Source organism: Lathamus discolor, chromosome 10 (assembly GCF_037157495.1).
Source record: "Lathamus discolor isolate bLatDis1 chromosome 10, bLatDis1.hap1, whole genome shotgun sequence".
NCBI lineage: Eukaryota > Metazoa > Chordata > Aves > Psittaciformes > Psittacidae > Lathamus > Lathamus discolor.
In genome coordinates this window covers 370054-386392 of record NC_088893.1, presented here as the reverse complement: position 1 = coordinate 386392, position 16339 = coordinate 370054, and the positions used below count along the sequence as shown (strand labels likewise).

The 16339-nt window shown below is 55.3% G+C and overlaps 1 long non-coding RNA gene across 1 annotated transcript; it reads right to left on the bottom strand.

Annotated features, from left to right (window-relative positions):
- Positions 1-14091: 14091 nt before the first annotated feature.
- On the bottom strand, positions 14092-15094 carry LOC136019975 (uncharacterized). Its single transcript, XR_010615140.1, has 2 exons — positions 15036-15094; positions 14092-14788 (listed from the first exon to the last, which is right to left on the bottom strand). It is a non-coding gene; the product is annotated as an uncharacterized LOC136019975 (long non-coding RNA).
- Positions 15095-16339: the final 1245 nt, after the last annotated feature.

The window sequence follows — 16339 nt, the reverse complement described above, 5'->3', positions numbered from 1 at the left end:
CCACCGCTGGTGACAATGGCACCCCGGCCACCGCCTCGCTCAGCGAGAGCAGTCAGCAGCTGCTGCAGGCTGCCACCTGTAACACCAGCAGCCTCTGAAGCTTCCGGCAGCGTGAGCGACTCGGCCATCGCCACTTCAAGCAGCAACCCACAGCAGCTTCTAACAGCTTCTGCCCAGCTGCGCCGCGTCCCCAGTTACGGCAGCAGAGATACATGGCTGGAGACCTGTCAGCCTGCTCTACGCAGGTCCACAGGCTCTGCTCCCACAACAAAGAACTCCGGGAGCACGAGCACAGTGCTGCGCAAGCACACCACTGGGAGCCAGGGACCCTGCCAGCAGTCAACAGCCGCAGGGACACAAATGAGAAGAGACATGTTCCTGGCAGCCAACAGCAGCAAGGCCCCAGCCACTCAGCCCACACTGAGGAGCACTGGGCAAGCGGCACAGCCCCTGCCAGCAATGTGGGCAGCGGGCAGCAAGGGCAGCCTCAACAGCAGCGTGCTGTGGCGGCACCAGAAGGTGTTTCCCCAGCATCTGCCCACGCTGCCCCACATCAAGACTTCAGAGCAGCCAAAGAGGAGCTGCCTTCCTGCCGCAGAGGAGGAGAGACAGTGTGTTGAGGACATCGAGAACATACTGTCCCAAGTAAAAGTCCTAAAATTACGAAACATCTGGGTCAACCCCCTCGTCCCAGAACTCTACCAAGACCCGCGAGTGGATATCCAGCCTAGATCCAGCAGCCAAAGCAGCGTAGGCATGGGTGAAGAAGGAGAGGCAACCGGAGACCTGCAGAGCGTGTCTCCTGCCCCAGCCATTCCCATGCACAGCGAACCAGCACCTGCTACCCTGGCTGGAGCTGCTGAGGAAGAGCAGCACCGCGCACCTGTCGCTGCCGTGTCAGAAGTGGAGGAGGAAGCACCGGTACCAGCTTCCCCTACGTTTGTCGAGCAGGAGGCAGAAATGGAGGCAGAAGCAGAGGCACAGAGGAATGCCTTTGCCCTGCTCAGCCCCACTGCGGCGGAGCTGGTTCTTCAGGAAACAGCCAGGTCCGTCGTCAGTGATGTCCTGCACAAGGCTTTGGCTGCGTTCCAGGCCACATCCATTGCCCAAAGCCATGTGGATGTGTCCATGGCAGCAATGACAGCTACAGCTGTTCCGGGTGTGGAGTCTCCTTTGGATGCAGAGCATCAGGCAGAACCCAGCACAGCCCCTCTCATCCCAGCCGCAAACAAGGCTGGAGAAGACATGGTGCCTCCCATGTCTATGGAAGAGCAGGAAGAGGCCGTGACAATAGAGGTCGCCCTGGCTGCTGAGGAAGAGCAGCGCCACCCACCTCTTGCTGCCATGGAACAAGAGGAGGAGGAAGCACCGGTACCAGCTTCCCCTACGTTTGTCGAGCAGGAGGCAGAAATGGAGGCAGAAGCAGAGGCACGGAGGAATGCCTTTGCCCTGCTCAGCCCCACTGCAGCGGAGCTGGTTCTTCAGGAAACAGCCAGGTCCGTCGTCAGTGATGTCCTGCACAAGGCTTTGGCTGCGTTCCAGGCCACATCCATTGCCCAAAGCCATGTGGATGTGTCCATGGCAGCAATGACAGCTACAGCTGTTCCGGGTGTGGAGTCTCCTTTGGATGCAGAGCATCAGGCAGAACCCAGCACAGCCCCTCTCATCCCAGCCACAGACAAGGCTGGAGAAGACATGGTGCCTCCCATGTCTATGGAAGAGCAGGAAGAGGCCGTGACAATAGAGGTCGCCCTGGCTGCTGAGGAAGAGCAGCGCCACGCACCTCTTGCTGCCATGGAACAAGAGGAGGAGGAAGCACCGGTACCAGCTTCCCCCGGCTTTGTCAAGCAGGAGGCAGAAATGGAGGCAGAAGCAGAGGCACAGAGGAATGCCTTTGCCCTGCTCAGCCCCACTGCGGCGGAGCTGGTTCTTCAGGAAACAGCCAGGTGCGTCGTCAGTGATGTCTTGCAGAAGGGTTTGGCTGCTTTTCAGGCCACATCCGTTGCCCAAAGCCATGTGGATGTGTCCATAGCGGCAATGACACCTGCAACTGTTCAGGGCATGGAGCCTCCCTTGGATGCAGAACTTCGGGCAGAGCCCAGCACCGCCCCTCTCATCCCAGCAGCAGGCGAGGCTGGAGAAGACATGGTGTCTACCACGTCTATAGAAGTGCAGGAAAAGCCCTTGACAGTAGACATCTCCCTGGCTGCTGAGGAAGAGCAGCGCCGTACACCTCTTGCTGCCATGGAACAAGAGGAAGTGGAAGCACCGCTACCAGCTTCCCCTGGCTTTGTCGAGCAGGAAGCAGAAGCAGAGGCACAGAGGAATGCCTTTGCCCTGCTCAGCCCCACTGCGGCGGAGCTGGTTCTTCAGGAAACAGCCAGGTCCGTCGTCAGTGATGTCCTGCACAAGGCTTTGGCTGCGTTCCAGGCCACATCCAATGCCCAAAACCATGAGGATGTGTCCATGGCAGCAATGGCAGCTACAGCTGTTCCAGGTGTGGAGTCTCCTTTGGATGCAGAGCATCAGGCAGAGCCCTGCGCAGCCCCTGTCAACCCAGCAGCAAGCAAGGCTGGAGAAGACATGGTGTCTCCCATGTCTATGGAAGAGCAGGAAGAGGCCATGACAGTAGACGTCTCTCCGGCTGTTGAGGAAGAGCAGCACCCTGCACCTCTCGCTGCCATGGAGCAAGAGGAGGAGGAAGCACCGGTATCAGCTTCCCCCAGCTTTGTTGAGCAGGAGGCAGAAATGGAGGCAGAAACAGAGGCACAGAGGAATGCCTTTGCCCTGCTCAGCCCCACAGCGGCTGAGCTGGCTCTTCAAGAAACAGCCAGGTGCCTCGTGAGTGATGCCCTGCACAAGGCTTTGGCTGTGCTCCAGGAAAGAGACAGGCAGCCCCAGGAGCAGCAGGACATTGATGAAAGCCGTGTGGGCGTGTGGAACGAAGCAAGGAGGCCTGCAGCAGATGAGGACACTGAGACTCCTGTACGACCTGCTCAGAGGCGACGCACACTTATTGAGAGAGTTGTGCAGGTCTCCTTCAGGCACAAAGTGAGGAGAGCACCTGGAAAGCATCAGGGAGAGGCCAGCACAGCTGTTGCCTCCCCACCATTACGCAAGGATGAACCGGCAGCGTCTCCTGCAGCCGTTCAGGACACCAAGGCTGAGCCAGGTATGCCTCTGAGTCAAGCGGCACCGAGACAAGGGCGGCACCAGCGTGTGCACGATTTTGGCCGTGCCCTGGCTTCCCCTCCCTGGGCGAGGGCTGAAAGCCGTTTGTGGAAAGCCCCCGAGGGAGAACCTCGGTGGCGGGTGCCAGCAGGAGCTTGTGCGGCGCCCGCCCAGCCCCGTGCCTACAGCTCTCCTTTCCCCACAGGCATCGCCACCCTCCCAGACGCCGGAGCAGCCCAACAGCGAAGACCATCCCGCTTCAGAAGGGCGCTGAAGGCTCTGCGCAGGGCTTTCCGCTTCTCCTGCATCAGCCCGAAAGTGGAGGAGTAGTGCCGCACTGCCAGCTCCAGACCCGAGGGAGCTGCGCCGAGGACATCGTGCTACAGCCTGCGTTTGCTGCGGACACTTTCTCAGGCCAATAAATCATAAGGCAATCAGTGCTTGCCTCTGCCTTCTCCAGCTTTTCCCTTGTTTCAGTAGCACAGAAGCCTGCAGAGCGACCTCTTTCCTTGCAGCACTTCCCAGCTGCTGACCTCGCACGCCTGCTGGCTCTTGGCAGTGCGTGCTGCCCGTGGAGGAAGAGCGCCTCCTGGTGGGATGAAACAGTGTGTGATGCAGTGGCTCCCCCGTCAGCTGGCTTTTGGAGCCGGGTGCATGCTGCAGCCCGGCGCCTGCAATGAGAGGGGTGTAGAAGGGATGGGAGGAATAAAGAGCGAGGCTTGGAGCTGCTAAGGCCAGAGATAAGGGAAGAGACACTGTGATTGTCCTGCTCCTCCTGCACACAGAAGCACTGGAGCGATGCGGTGAGAAGCTGGCAGTGTTTCCAGAAGCAGACCTGTAAGTGGGCAGCAGATGGGTGACCCCGCTCAACCCCCTCACTTCCCCATCCTAGAGCTTCCAACCAACCGAGCACAGGGGGTCTCGCAGCTGCCCCGAGCCGTGGCCTTGTGTCCCCGCGACTGCAGCAGAAGAAGGACAGGGAGGTGGCCCTGAGGCTGCAGATGTACTTGTGCAGGAAGGCACACACGGCTCCTGGTTTGTGTTTGGGATGGGAAACCACCTCGTACTCCTTGCCACCCTGTGTGCCGCTGGCATGAGAAGCTCCACAGTGCAACTGGAGCAAGCGAAGAACAGCTTTATCTTGCTGGAAACCAGCTCTAAAGACTGTGTCTGGGAAGCTGCAGTGTAGCTTAACCCCTCGCATGGCCTTCGCTTCCCTCCTTGACCTCATGTGCCCAGCTATTTCCCCACTCGGGGCCCGTGCCCATGAAGGCAGAGACAGAATGCCTCAACAGGAGGTCCCAGAAGTCAGGTAGGGAAGTCATGGGGAGGGGCCTGGAGCAGCTTCTCTTGACTGACTGCTGTGTCAGTCGGCCCAGGAACCAGGCGAGAAAAGCTTCCACAAGTGCAGGAACCGGGGCCAATAAACAGGGACATGTGTGAGCCTCTGGGGCGCTCTCTCCACACCAAACACTCGCATTGGCAGACCACTGATCTCTCAATTTCTCTGCCTCCCCAACACCCCCTTTCTCTCTCTCTCTCTTTTCTGGAAGTTGCTAAGTAACACAAGGCCCACCTTGACTTCTCATGAAGCCGCAGAGCTCAGGTGGAGTCTAAGTGTGAGTGATACCGGGAAATAAAGGGTTAACATTGTGCCTGCTTGCTTAAGCATTCGCTGTGCTTGGTGAAGCAGAACCGTAGGAGTCAAAGTTGCTAGAATGGTGAAGCAGAATTGGAGGAGTTACAGCTGCTAGGCAGAATTGTAGTAGATAAGATTCATAGCTTAATATTTAAGACGTTCTTGTTCAAAGAGTATCTTTAGAAAGAAAAGGAATAAAAGATAGCCAGAGTAACAAAATTTGCAACTTGACAAGTTTCTGCTTTAAGATACATAAAACTGGCTTGTAGCGAACCTGAAGTTTGGATAGGAGTCGAAGCCCTATTGAGTCTGGGCTCTGCCATGTCCTCACGCTCTGGGGTGAAGTATCCTCTCTGGAGCTGCTCGCCTCTGCCAAGATGCTTCTCCTACAGAGGCTGCCCTCTGACCCTTCCCAGCCACCTCGACCTGAGCCAGCTCCTCTGGACTGGCCTTTTGAACTGGTTCCACTCCTCTTCCACGTCTGAACCCACCACTTCTTAACCCCTCAAGCACCCCTGGCATCCCATCCATAGCAGCTCCCAGGAGTCCCACTCTCTGCCCTTACTTCAGGGGCTGTCAGCACGTCTGCCTGGGGCTGCTGATAGCACTGAGATACAGTCACTGAGAGGGCAGAGCATCCTGGTGTTCCCAGGTCTCGTTGCACATCTCCCATCTGCCTGTTGCAGATCTCTGCCTTGGGGAAACCTCATCCCTGGCAATCCCCACCAATTCCTCCCTGCCCTGCTCCTTCCTCTCCTCCTGCACATCCCCAACACTGCAGAAACCATCTGGGGAGTCATCACCTTCCTTCCCCTCCTCAGCGTGTGTTTCTCTAGATACACACACACATTCACAAACCCAAAAGAGCTCACTCTGGAGCCTGGAGAACTTCAGTTGCTTTTTTAAGCAACCAGGAGAGCTCAGCACTGTTTTCCAGCCATCTCCAAGCCCGAGCAGCCCTGATCCCACCAGTGAACCGCTGCGAATGGGGAGGAGAATATCCCAGCGCGAGGCTGGAGATGTCTGCTCCTTCCGATGTTTATTTGCCAGCCCCGGGCACTAGGGGAAGGAAAATTCACCTTCAGTTAAAGATGATGCAGGGAGGGGAGAGAGAAAAGGAGAGGATAAAGAGAGCATGTGATTCCCTGGATTCAATCAGCCAGAAGCAGTGAGGTGCTGGTGCCCTCTAATTTTTAGGTTCACAGATTTGAGGGCCAGAGGGGACCATGATGCTCGTCTGGCCTAACAATCTGTATTATGTAAAAGCCACCTGAAGCCAGACAGTGCCACCAGCTTCTTAGAAGCAACAGCAAGCACTGGGGAGCTTATAAAGACTGTGATTCTCCCAAGGTAGAGGGATGTGTGAATCCCAGCATATCCCAGGTACAGAGGAGGCCAGATACATCCACCCCAGCGGGTACCAGCTGAACAGGCAATAGCACTAGGGGAAAGAAAACATCATTTCCCTTCTGTGCCAGGCAATTCCTTTGCCCAGGAAAGAGGGATAAGCAAGCACGGAGGAAAAAAAGAAAGCCACCCCTTCCTTGTGTTTTCTTTTTGAACCTTGCCTGGAAAGGGGATCCCAGCCCTGGGGTCTCTTGGCTGCTTTGGTGTAGAACACCACAGTTTGCAGCCGTGCAGCCTTTCAGCAACGGGAGCTGAGCCCAGCCCTGAGCCGAATCCTGACCTCCTCACTCAGCCTGCAGCACCACGGAGGTGTAGTCATTGACTGCAATGTGAGTTGTTTCTCTGAAGATGGAGCCAGGCAGCATAAAACATCAGTAAAGAGCTCAGGATGCATCCCTTTAATGAGCTGAGATTGTAACACGCTGATGGAGCTTGCCAGAAGCTGCCCATTCTGTCAGGAGGAGGAGATCCTGCTGGAGAAGTGTTAAGTGGGTCCTGCTGACTCATTGGTGCAGATGGCTCTGGCCCCCACGCGAGCCAGGAGGGGGAGAGCATCCAGCATAGGGGCTGAGCTGCTGCCCCGGCATGGGAACACGATGGACGGGGCACATCAAACCAGGTTTCACTTCATTCTCCGTGTCCCATTGAGTACAGTGAGCACCAGACACCGGGCAAAGCTGAGGTGCACCCACAGGCTCCCCGTGCTCCTACGGCAGCTCTTCTTTGACAAAACACATTTATCCCTGCAAGATGCCCTCCCCAAACCCACATCAATGTCCCAGCAGAGGAACCAGAGCAAAGGTGTGACTCGAGCAGCAAGTGTGGCTCCAAACACGAGGCGGAGACCTCAGTCCTGAGCTCCTGGGGAGCCAAAGCAGGGAGGGAAAGCTGGATGGGGCACTGGGGGCCTCACATTAACGTGTTTCTCAGAACTACAGGCTGGTTTGGGTTGATGGGATCTTAAAGCTCATCCAGTTCCAACCCCCCGCCACAGGCAGGGACACCTTCCACTAGAGCAGGTTGCTGCGGGTCCCATCCAACCTGGCCTTGAACAGGCAGACAGCTCTGGCACTGGATCCATCACAGCCGTCCAGCTGCCTGGAGTCCTTCCTTTGGGAGGCGAGGGCACAGAGCTGAAAGCTTCTCGTTCCCATTAGGAGCAGGCTGCCTTTGGTGAGCCAAAGCCTGAGGTCTGTGTGGGGTGCCATGGGTAGGGATGTGTATTTCCCCACCCAAACCCCACTGCAGCACCCACCATGGAACCAAGTAACAAAGGGTTTGCACCCTCTGGAGCCTGAGCACTCCCAGAAAGCCTGTGCAGCACCTGTCCCTCTTGCCAGGCCTGATCCTAAGTCCACAGGACACAAGCTTCTCATCCAGCCTTCGTCTGTACAGCACCTCCAATCCCCAGCTCGATGGGGATGGGATGCTCCCACCACTCTCTTCTGTCCCCAGACGCTCAGAACCATCTCCCTCCCTGGCTTCCATACTGCATGCTCCCTGAGATACTTCTCCACCAGCCTGATCTTTCCTGGGAGCAGTCACCAACTGCTGTTCCAGGTCTTCCTTGGGCTTCCCAGAGGTCCCAGCCTGAGCTCCACCACATGTGTTCTCCTCCTCAGCTCCCCACAGACCAGCCGGTCCGTGCCCCCAGCAACAAATGTACCTGACCCGAGCATCCTCCCTTGCCTGGGTACCACCTTCCCGCCCCCACCGAGCCCTCTCATGTGCACTGAGCATCACGCATTCCCTGGGAATGGAGGTGGCAGATGGGGAGGGGTCAGCTCCCCCCATGGGCACTTTGGGTTCCCATTTCAACGTCACTTTCACTGGAGTGTGTGTGCAGGGATGAAAGGCTCCGTATTAAGTTGCCAATGTGATCACGTGCTGCCGGGACGTGGCTGTAGCTAAGCAGCACCACCCCCACTGCCACTTTTTGGCTGGTGACTCCTCTGCTGGCTGCTCCTTGGAGTGCCCCAAAAGGAAGGAGCAACCAGCCACAGCACCCCAGGAAGGGGCAGAGCCAGCTCTGCGCAGCCCCGGGCACCACCCCACTAAAGGCTTTGGTACTCGATGCCCAGCTTGCGGGGGTGACAGCACGAAGCTGTCCAGTCTGCAGATGCCCCCAGCACTTGAGAGTGCTCAAGGCCAGGTTGGACAGAGGGGCTTGGAACGGCCTGCTCTAGTGGAAGGTGTCCCTGCCCGTGACAGGGGTTGGAGCTGGAGGAGATTTAAGGTCCCTTCTACCCGAACCACTCCGGCGTTCTAAGACCGTGCTCCACACCCCAAGGGGTGGCAGCGCCGAGCTCGGGCCAGCACCACCGCTCCCGCTCCCGAAGACAACGGGCCCCGAGGCTGCTGGAGCAGAAGGGGAACCGCCGCGGGTTCCGGCCGGGGCAGGGAGCGCCGCGCCTCAGCCCCGCGGCACGAACGGGTCCGGTGCCTCCGGAGGAACCCAGCGGTTACGGCCCAACGGCCGCTCCGGGCATCCCCGCGCGCAGACCGCAGCCGAGGCGGAGGAACAGCAAAGAGGCGGGGCGGGGCGGGGCGGGGCGGGGCGGGGCTTGCGGCTCCGCCCGAGCTGGGCGCCGGCAGCGCGGAACCGTGGCCCGGCCCGGCCCGTGCCCGGCGCAGTGCACGTGCGCCGCCCGCAGGTGAGCACGGAGCCGCGCGCCTCGAGATGGAAACACCCCCTGGGCAGTGGCGACGCGTGCCAGAGCGGCCCCGAGCGGAGACACCGCGGTCGGCTCTCTGTGGTACACGTGCGACGCTCTGGCCGCAGGCGTTCCTCTCTGTGGTAGAAGGGGCGCTCTAGCTGCCTTTCCATGGTACATGTGCGGTGCTCTGGCCACAGGCCTGCGTCTTTATGGTACCAGAGGTGCTATAGCCGGGCTCGCAGCCGCCGCGGGGGCCGGAGCTCGGGGCCCGGCGTCGTAGTAGCTCGTCCCGCGCTTTGCGCCGCTCGAGACCGGCGGGACCCGCTCCGCAGGCTCCGGCGTCCCGCGGACGCTGCGCAGACGCTCCTGAGCCCCGTGTCCGCTCCAGTGGCGCCGGGACCGAGTCCGGGAGGAGCCGCGGAGCGCCCCTGGGACCGCTGCAGCCGCCCGGGCCCCGCCGCGGCCTCACTCCACCTCTCCCCGCCGCAGCGCAGGTAACGGCCATGCCCCGGGCGCACGCGGGGGTCGAGGCTTCAGCCCCTGCCGGGGAGGGACCGGAGCTTTCGGCCGCGGCAGTTCCGGCAGAGCCCGGGCGCTCCCGCCCGCAGCAAAGACAACCCCTGCGGGGCAGGGCCGGGCCGGGCCGGGCCGGGCGGGGGCAGTGGCCGCGAGCAGGAGCGAGCTGCGGGAGGTGTCCGGGGGAGGTGCCCCGAGAGCCGGCTCCTAGCGGGACACGGAACGACGCGGAGGTTGCTCGCCTTCGGTTGTGCGCACGAAGACTTCGCTGGAGGCAGCGGAGAAGCTCCGAGCAGGAGGCGTATAGGCGGGGAATGTTATAACTAGCTGCAGGAACTTATTAGTCTCCACCTCTTGGCGTCTATGCACTGCTCTCCAGTGACTGTGGGCAGGGGTCTTGAGGATGGACTAAGCAGTCTTCCTCGCGGTGTACTTTTCACCTTTGGCACGGTTGGATGCCCCAGTAATCACAAAACTAGCTGAAAGCAGCCATATCTGTAATTCTTCTGATAGCTGGAAAAGATTTGGGAGAGTGTGACCTTCCTGCAAAATTTATTGCAGGATGGGCAGATAAGGAGTATCCCAAGCTAGCAGATGTTTGGGAGGCACTGTCTCTAAACTAACTGATAAGTAGAAGGATGGTGTGAAATCATTCATTCATGTTCAGTGGGGCCACTAAATTCCACAGACTTACAACACAAACATTGTTCTTTATTTTCGACCTAAGTTAGGCTAAAAGTACGTTAACCCTATGTTTTTCAGGCACTGGCTTTTCTTATACCAAGCTCCCCCCCCCCCTTTTCTTTTACCTTTATAAATTGTTTTTCTATGTGACTCCCTTTTGCTCAAGAGTTCTGGCCATTTTCAGCTTCTTGTCTAATCTTGTGTCTTTAGCGACCTTTGGGAACTCACAGCGGTTATAGCCACATAGCAACGGCTATGATTTGTGAAAGCCAATACGTTGATGTGCTTATTACACTCTTCCCCTCGCAGCCTGTCTCTTGGCCTCCCTCTCAAGGGAATTCCTCAGCTCACAACACATTGGAGTGTTTCCTCCTGCTCGTGGGGGATCTGAGCCTGCTCCTGGCTTTCATCCACTGCCTGGTGGGCTCTGGGGCAGGATAAAGGTGATAAAAGCATAAAGGTAAGGGGAAGAGCTGGCTGTTCCCAGACCTGATTCCTGGTGGGAGAGCTGTTGCCTTCATGGTCAACCAGAGCCAGAATGTAAAGCCTCTGGGGTTGCTGCAGCTCCTCTCAGGTTTAGGATCTCTTGGGAAGCTTTCATTCGAGGCTTCTCTGTGTGCTGTCGGTGGTGTCTGTTTCCAGCAACGACAGCAGAGGAGCAGGAGGTCTCAGTGATGAGGTTCAGTATCTGGGTCACTCACCATTGCCTCTGTGTGTTCTCTGGTGAGTTTTGATACTGGCAGAAGATGAGATGAAAGGAACATGTGCAGAAAGATGGAAGCAGGGCTGAGCTGCCCCGGGCAGAGGCCACTTGCGAAAGGGATTTGGAGGTGAGCTCTGGGTCCTGTGTTGAGGACACCAGGCGTGGGCAAACAAGGTGGCTGCTCTTTTCCTTTCCCTGTTGGGGTTTCTTGATAGCAAAACCTGGGCAGAGCCTCCTCTCCTGTGCATCCTAAAGAACAGGCTGATGCTTTGTGAGTCGTAGTGCTTGGTTCAAGGACTTAAGTCCTTTCTTTATGATGCGTATTGGCTTTGGAACTTAGCCAAGTCCTGCTTTTCCCTAGCTGTGGCTTTTCTTCATTTGCTTGAGCTTGCACATCAGAAGTGGAGAGTTCCTTTTCCTGTACTGAATTTTCAGTGTGTGTGCGCTGGAAAGTGTTCTTCCAGGACTGAGCGTTGGCTGTTCTACAAAACCTCATCTTCTGCCTGGCTAGAGACCACCAAAGGGACGAACAAGTGCTGTGGTGTATCTTCAGGTGCCTGGTAACTCTGGCTTGGGCTGTGTCAGCTCTCTGGTGCCCCAGTTCCTCAGTCTGTAGCGAGAATCCGGGAGTCTTTCAGGGTGTTGCAGCTCAGTCAGCATCTCTAAGGAGTTTCGTGGGCTTCACAGCAGTGTTTGGTCTCTTCTCACAAAGGAACAAGTGACAGGACATGAGGAAACAGCTTCAGTTTGCACCAGGGCAGGTTTAGACTGGAGATGAGGAGCAGTTTGTTCACTGAAGGGGTTGTCAAGCGTGGAACAGGCTGCCCAGGGCAGTGGTGGAGTCACCATCCCTGCAGGGGTTGAACAGATGTGTAGACGTGGCGCTTGGGGACGGGGTTTAGCGGTGGCCTCGGCAGCGCCGGGTTAATGTTGGACTCGATGATCTCAAAGGTCCATGTCTGTGACGTGGTGGCTGATTCCTGCAGCTGCCAGGAGCCGGGGTTGCATTTTGGTGGCTGCAGATCTGGCACTTCCAAGTTGGAATCTTTGTGCAGTGCTGAAGCTGCTGGTGACTTGAGGCCAGGAACCTCGTGAGCCTTTGCTGAAGGGGCACGTCCCCACCTCAGACCGTGTTCTGTTAGGAAACTGTTTCCAGGCTTTTCCCCCAGAGCTGCCTCTGGTTTAGTTTGTTCCTGCCCGGCGAGTTGTTGTCTGAGAGCATGGAATAGCTGATTTTATTGTTAGTGTTAGAAAAAGGGGCGAATTTTTTACGATAACTATATAAATAGTAGAAATGATTATATTTGAACAATTTATAAATCAATAGTGTGGCTTTGGAAATACTGTAATTTTGCAGTATTGTTTGTAGTTTCGTACCATAGTTATTCAGTAGCCAACGTTAACAATGGTAGGCTTGGTGGCAAGAGCCAACATAACCATATATGGTGAAGGGTATATGGGTGGATTTAAGAAAGTATTGTGAAAGTCTGTCGAAGCAGAAATTATGGACACACCAAGGGTAGTCAAGTGAGAATAAGAGAATGCTGGCGTCCACACAATGGTTGGTGTATATGCAAAGAGCAGAAAGGTGCTGCACATGTATTAGTTAATGATGTAATCCGTGTTGCATGTGTATTAGTGACCAAATTTTTAGTGTATAAATTGCGAACACGATGTGACGAGGTCGAAGCCAGATTTGGGCGAGTGCCCCTGGTTTCCCAGCGCTGCAATAAAGCACCTCATATAACCATTCCGGTGGTTATGTATTTATTCTTATGCTAACATTAGTGCCAACTTCGAGAGCTCTGCAATCTTCAGCCCTGGAGTGGAGAAGCAGGTTGGGCAGCCATAGCTGCAGTGTTGAAAGAGCATGGCGGAAAATCACAAGTCTTCGATAAGCAAAGCTCGCCGAGTCTGTGTCTCCCCAGTGGTGCCACATTTCTGTGCATTTGAGACCAAAGTGCTGTTAAATCCTGCTGGGTTGAGAGCTGCCCTCCAGGAATGGATAACCAGGACAGGGTGCTCTGTGTGGCTTCACATCTTAATGCTTGGAAGGTTTTGCCCTTGCATTGAGGAGCTGTTACAGATCTCCCTCTGAGAAATGGTCCCATGATCTCCAGGCTAAGATTTAACCCTGGCTGGATTCTCTTCCGTGCTGGTGGTGTCCTTCAGAAGCAGCAGAGATCCCCCTCATCCTCCTCCTCAGTGTTTTGATGCTCTTCTAGAACTGACCTAATGCCTGGATTCCTCCACTCCCTGTGCCTCTACCCAGGGTCACTTTTCTCTCTGTCCCATAGCTCTGTAGTTCTGCCCAGGAATGGGGTATTCAAAGTGGGGAGGCCAGAGAGAGGCCGAAACCTGCAGCAGATGAGGCTTTGGCAGCACGTTGTGGTCCTTTCTGGAATTGCTTTGTTGTGGTCCCTTCTGGAATTGCTTTGCCTGATAAATCCTGGGTGCTCATTGGTTTCCCAGGACTGTTTTCTGCTGGGAGTCACAAAGCAGGAGACGCCCTGTGTCTGCTGCTGCTGCAGCTGCTGCATTGGATGGGCTGAGGTTGGTTAGAAATCTCCCTGAGCCCCTGACGGTTCCTTGCTGTCCGTGAGTGATGGGCAGGAGCTGGGGGCAGGCAGGGCTCACGTGCAGCTCCAGCCTCCCTCCCGGTCCTCTCCTGCCCTTATCCCAGAAACGGGGGGAGGCCAACAAGAGAGAAGAGGCTGAAAATGGGCCTCCCAGCCCTCTTCGGCCTTTCCTTTGATCCCACCCACTTCTCCCCTCCTCAGTGCATGAGCTCTCTCTCACCTCTTGTGTCCATCAGTGATGACTGTGGGGATGCGTCCAGCTTTCCCAGAGTGCTGCCAGTGCCTGGCATGGGGATGTGGGGCTGGGCAGCAGCAGCAACTCCTGCGTGTGTGTCCCTGTGTGTGTGTCACCAGTGTCACCAGTTCTGTCCCGTCTCTCCCAGCAGCTCAGGCTGTGGTGCTCTGGCTGTGTGGCAGCTCCAGCCCGGCCTTGCTGTGGCTGCCCGGTGACACCAGGCCCGTCCTCGCTGCTGCCACTCGCTGCCACCACACGGTGCCGGAGTCCCTCAAGTGTGCCTGGCAGTTACACCGCGGCCAGCTCGGTATGTGCTGGCTCCTGTGTCCCTGCTCCCAGCCAGTCCTGACCCTGGTCCCTGGAAGTGATTTCAGTTACCTGTGTTCTTCTGAAATGGTTTCCCCAGGACCTCTTTGGTCTGGTCTGGCGTCTGTCTGCTGAGGCCAGTTAGATGTTGGTACTTGGGTTGATACGCGGATTGACTCCACAACTCGTTAAAGTTGTAAAGTAGGTATGCTTTATTCAGCGCTGAGGTGCATGGGGATCGTTCCTCCAAAGCATGCACACCCAGGGTCGTTTTTCCTTTACATTTATTCCCTTAAGGCATACATATGCATTAGATTACTGATACGCCTATACGTATTTAGTATGTGTCCCCGCTTCGTATTATAATGAGCTAGAAGGTCCTTTGCGCCTGCGCAGTGCCCCCTCTGGTCATGGGCAGGGGTCTCAAGATGAAGTAAATGAGTCTTCCTCCTGTGGGCAGGGATCCTCAAGATGAAGTAAACGAGTCTTCCTCTTCTTAAACTTTTCACCTTTTAATCTTCGCGCATGGCTTTAGGGTTTAGTCGGTACCTCATCCATAAATCATCAGCTTCTCCCCCTTATCAATAGACCCAGACATTCGCATTTCCTTGTCAATAGTTGCTTATCAGTAGAATCAGGCCTCTGTCTCCTCCCCTTATCAGTAGTTTGTGCCTTGTTCTGTTTAGTAAGCATGATAGGTGTTTACAACAGACAATACTTTTGTTTAAGCAAGGAATTCTTCTAACTCTCTTATACAATCCCCTGTATTGTTCCCATGTACATTTATTAACCCTGTATCACTGCAGGACGCAGTGGGCGTCTTGTACAAAAGGTTTTGCATTTTATCGGTGTATACGCACAAGAAGCAGAGGGCATCTCGTGGTTGGGGTCCTGCAAGAAAGATTTTGGTTTTACCCATATACAATCTGTCGTGGTTTAAACCGATCCACACAGCTCATCCACTCGCCCCTCCCCCCCCGACCCTCCCCACTCCCGGTGGGATAGGGAGGAGAATCAGGAGAATGTAACTCCCACGGGTTGAGATAAGAACAGCCCAGCAACCAAGGTACAACACAAATCACTACTGCTACCACCAATGATAATATTGATAAGAGAAAATAACAAGAGAATACGATACCACCGCCGAACGAGTTCGACCCCCCCGAAGAGAGAGAGTGCCCTTCCGGGTAACTCCCAGTTACCTCCCTGGGCATGACGTGCTGTGGTACGGAATACCTCTTTGGCTAGTTTGGGTCAGGTGTCCTGTCTCTGCTTCCTCCCGGCCTCCCCTCGTCCCCAGCACAGCATGAGACTCACAAAGTCCTTGGCCAGAATAAACATTACTTAACAACAGTTAAAACCAATCGGTGTTATCAGCTGTCTGCCCAGGCTGGAAGTCAAAACACAGAGCTTGAACCAGTTACTAAGAAGGAGCAAAACGGCTCCTGGTAAACCCAGGACACAATCGCAAGAAGCAGAGGGCATCTTGTGGTTGAGGTCCTGCAAGACGAGGTGGGCGTCTTGTAGAAAAGGTTTTGGATTTTACTGGTATTTGACTTACGTTGTGGCTTGTTATAGTTATGATTTTGGTCTTGTGATTTTGGTATTGGTGACAGACTGTTATAAATGTATTATTAATTGTTATCTCTGTTTCAAGTGTTGTAACTGTGGAGTGTCTATTTTGTGGCTCATTATAGTGATGATTTTGGTCTTGTGATTTTGGTATCGGTGGCAGGTTGTTATAACTGTTGTTAGTTTGATACAATTTTAGTCTCTGTCTCAAGTGTTGTAACTGTGTGGAGTGTGTCTGTGGGATCCCGTGTGTGTGTGTGTGTGTGTGAGAACGTGAGATTGATAATGGGAAATCAGCAGAGGGGAGAGATCTTGAAAAAGAGTCCTTTAGGGTGCATTTTGGCACGTTTGAAAGAACTGGGAGGGTTTCCTGGGGGCTCGGTAAATGAGAAAACGTTGATAAAAATATTGTAACGGATGGTGGCCTTTGTATAGTTTGGAAGATCAGGAAAAATATCCTAAAAATGGAACTTGGAATTATGATACATTGTTGCAATTAATGTTGTTTTGAGGTGGCAAGGAAAATGGGATAAGTAATGTATGCAGATATGTTTTTCACTTTAAGAAACGACCCCAAGTGACAGACGGAATGTGAAATTAATATACCTCTGCCAGATCCCTTAATTTTGGCTTTGGAAAAGGGCAGGGAAAAACTGAAAGCTAAGCTGGAGAGATGTTGTTCAGATTGTGATACTGGGGAAAGATGCTAAGGAAAACCAAGAGGGCAAGGAGGGGAGCTCGGGCAGTTCCTGTGTTTGAGCGTGGGATGAGTGCTGGGGAGGCAGAGGTGGAGGGATGTCGGGCGGAGGTGGGGGAGTGGGTTCGTCTCCTATGAGACCAGATCTGTGTGTGCTGTGGGGAGTTTGGACG